This window comes from Apium graveolens, chromosome 9 (genome assembly GCF_009905375.1).
Source record: "Apium graveolens cultivar Ventura chromosome 9, ASM990537v1, whole genome shotgun sequence".
NCBI classification, from domain to species: domain Eukaryota; kingdom Viridiplantae; phylum Streptophyta; class Magnoliopsida; order Apiales; family Apiaceae; genus Apium; species Apium graveolens.
In genome coordinates, this window is record NC_133655.1 from 128,643,664 (window position 1) to 128,647,666 (window position 4,003).

Genomic DNA, 4,003 nt, shown 5'->3' on the forward strand with positions numbered 1-4,003 from the left:
TCTGTAAATAATTCTAATTGATCACTATCTTTGGGTAATCGTAGTTTAGGTAAATTTTCTACCTTTGTTTTTAGTATTCTTATTGCATTTGTATGATCTTCTTTCCATTCAAAAGTTTTATTTTTCTTTATTAAGTCTTGTAGTGGTTTCCTTAATTTTGGTAAGTCTTTTATATAATCTGAAGCGTAATTTACTATTCCTAAGAATTGTTGTACTTCTTTTTTATTTTCTAAAGTTTCTTTAAAATTCCTTATTTTTGTTGAAATATGTTCTTCTAGTTGAATTCCTTCAGAATCTATAATATATCCTAAATATTCTATTTTATGTTTAAATATTTCTGATTTCTTTTCCGATAATAGGATTCCATGTTTTCTAATAGTGTGAATAAATATATCTAGATGTTTCGAATGATCTGTTAAATTATCACTAAATATTAATATATCATCAATATATACTAGAATAAAATCATTCATTTCTCGAAATATTTTATCCATTCTTCTTTGGAATATTTGTGGGGCTGTTCTTAATCCAAATGGTAGTACTATCCATTCATAATGTCCTTGTGGTACACTAAATGCTGTTAAACATCTAGATTCTTTAGTTAATTTTATTTGCCAATATCCACTTTTACAATCAAATTTACTAAACCATTTTTTATTACTTGTTTGGTTTATTAAATTTCTTTTATATGGTAGGAAATATCCATCAAATATAGTCTTTTTATTTAGTTCTCGATAATCTATTACCATTCTAGCTTTTCCTCTTTTTACTTCATTATAATTTCTTACTAAAAACGCCGGGCTACTATGCGGACTTTTACTTTCTTTTATTAGTCCTAAGTTTAATAATTCTTTTATTTGAACTCATAACTCCTTTTGATCTGTTGGACTATATCTTATCGGTCTGTTTCTAATTATATCATTAGGATTTATTAGTTTTATTTCAGCGTATATTTTTTCTTTTTCCCATAACTTCATTGGATGTTCTCCAAAATTTATTTCTAAGGCTTTTAAATATTTTTGTTTTAATAGTTCTAAATTAATTTTTCTTTCTGCTTTAATATTACTTATTTCTATTGATTTTATAGGTACTATTCTTTTTAATACTATCCATTTTTCGCAAGGTGTTAACAAACTTATCCTGTCTTGTTTTATTATTTGAGTTTTAAAAGAATCTAAAAAGTTATTTCCTAGTAACATCTGTTTTTTCATATTATTTTCCTGGTATATTATAGGTAACCTTAACCTTGTTTTTCCTAATATAAATCTTACATTTTTGATAAGTGACATTTTATACCACTTAGAACATCTTAAAATGGCTTAAAATTGGTGCCTTGAAATCAAGTATTTTGTGTATTTGATGCGTTTTTCTAGTGTGTATGCATTTCAGGGTAATAGTTGCATTTCGGAGGAGTAATTATCAAGAATAAGCCTTGGCATGTGTTCACCGTTGAGAGAGGAAAGGAAGGGGCAGATTACGGCGAAGAAACGGAGCAAACTCAGGATTTTTCCAGTAGGGTCCTGAGCGCCCGCTCAGGAATACTGAGCGGCCGCGCAGGAAGCTGAGCGCCCGCTCAGCTATGCTGAGCGGCCGCGCAGGGTCGGGAAATTAAATAGTTATTTTTAGACTTCTACTTCTGTTTGGCTTCCACTTCTATGTAATCTGAGTTTTATGGGACTATTATATAAGTAGATTTAGAGACGTTTTAATGGGAGAGGATCGTAGTATTAAGCAAGGAGCGAAGGAGATAAGGAAGAAGACCGTTTTAGCATACAGCAACGAAGAGGAAGCATATTTTCTTGTGATTCTTATTTCGTTGTAACGTTGGATGCTAGTTTTCTTACTTTGAACCTATTTACTCTTGTGACGTACTCTGGTTTAATATAATTAGTTTAGTTATTATTTTCTTGTGTTTGTTTATCATGATTTCATATGAACCCATGATGACGATGAGTGCTATTATGGGCTAATCGTGATCATGGGGTCGCAACGGATTTACTATGGAATTCTTTAGTTAATTGTTTAATAATTTAGTGTGTGATGATTGTATGATATCTAGTATTGGTTGTGCGTATTCGTCTTATGTGCGTCGCGAACATATAAGATAGGGTGTTAATCTCTTGTGAAGCGACGGTGGATCTTGAGATTTAGAACTTGCCATGCTAGCATAGGTTCATGTATGATGTGCATGATTAGTGGGTAACTCTAACAGTTTTATTCGCCCTGTGTAATCAAAAGGAATAACTGGTGCTTAAATCGTTGTGTTGTCAATTTCTGTAGACATATAGGAACTCAGCATAATTGATGCCTATTTAACTTCTATCTTAATTGTGGATGCTTGGTAGAATGGTATTAGTACAATGAAAGTTGGCTTTTATCAGTTTCGTGTTATTCGATTAATATCATCACTGTCACATGCTAAATGTAATAACAATAGCTATTGAAGGAAGTAGTAATGAAGTTGTGATCTCATGAGTGTTTAATATTGTTAATTTGAATTGTTAAATAAGTGATTAATTAAGTAATTAATTGTAGTTAATATTTAGTCAACAATTCTAAGTGTTAGTGTCTTAACATTGGGAAGTAATCATACATTGGTGCGTGAGTTTAATTAAACAATAATTAGTCTGAGTCTCTGTGGGAACGAACTAGAAAGTATTCTATATTACTTGCGAACGCGTATACTTGCGTGAATATTAGCGCGTGTTTTTGCCCTAACAAGTTTTTGGCGCCGCTGCCGGGGACTCGGCGTATTTGTTTAGTTTATGTACTTACCATCATTGGTCATTAGGACTCAGTGATTAGGACGTAGTAGTTACTTATTGTTTCCGGTTGTGTTTCAGGTACTTTAGCGAGCGTTTATGCAAACTCGTTCTCATACTCGCAAGAGGACTTTAGATAAAGCTGAGGAGACAGACGAAGTTCTTGATATTCCGGAGAAGATAGATTTTGAAGATTCGGATTCAGGAACTGAGCAGAAAGAACCAGTAAACATGGGTGATCATATTGTTCAGGCTGATCCAGCTCTTATGGACATTTCTCGGCCAAAAATTGATGACATTCAGTCAAGCATTCTTCATCCGGCTATTCAAGCTAACACCTTTGAAATCAAGCCGGGCACTATTCAGATGGTGCAGAATTCTGTTTCTTTTGGAGGAGCTGCGACTGAAGACCCCAACATGCACATAAGGAATTTTGTCGAGATCTGCAGCACTTTCAAGTATAATGGCATGACTGATGAAGCTATCAAGCTGAGGCTTTTCCCATTCTCACTGAGGGACAAAGCTAAGGACTGGTTACATTCTGAACCAGCTGGGTCTATCACTACTTGGCAAGATCTTGCGCAAAAGTTTCTGGTGAAGTTTTATCCGATGGCAAAGACTGCTGCTATGAGGAGTGCTCTTACTCAGTTTGCGCAGCAACCTACAGAATCTATGTGTGAAGCTTGGGAATGCTACAAGGAAATGTTGAGGAAGTGTCCACATCATGGAATGCCCGATTGGATGGTGAACACCGGTTTCTATAATGGTTTGGGGGCCCAATCTTGGCCCATGCTCGATGCAGCAGCTGGAGGCGCCTTATGGACTAAAAGCTATACTGAGGCTTATAATCTTATCAAGACTATGACTGCAAATGAGCATCAAAACCCAACTCAGAGGATGATGCCGGTAAGGTAGCAGGTATTCTGGAAGTCGATGCAGCCACCGCTATTGCAGCGCAGCTTCAAGCGCTGTCAATGAAGGTTGATTCTCTGGCTACATATAGAGTTAATCAAATAGCTATGGTTTGTGAGCTTTGTGCAGGTTCTCATGCTACAGATCAGTGTTCTCTTGTCAACGAATCTGTTCAGTATGTGAATAATTATCAGCGACAACAGTAGCCTGTGCCAGCTACTTATCATCCTAATAACAGAAATCATCCAAATTTCAGTTGGGGTAATAATCAGAATGCTATTCAGCCACCATATCAGCAAGGTGTGAGTAAACAGTTTAATCCACCTGGA

General features: G+C 35.1%; 1 non-coding gene across 1 annotated transcript; it reads right to left on the bottom strand.

Moving 5' to 3' along the window:
- Positions 1-3,386: 3,386 nt before the first annotated feature.
- On the bottom strand, positions 3,387-3,493 carry LOC141687753 (small nucleolar RNA R71). Its single transcript, XR_012561237.1, has one exon. It is a non-coding gene; the product is annotated as a small nucleolar RNA R71 (small nucleolar RNA).
- Positions 3,494-4,003: the final 510 nt, after the last annotated feature.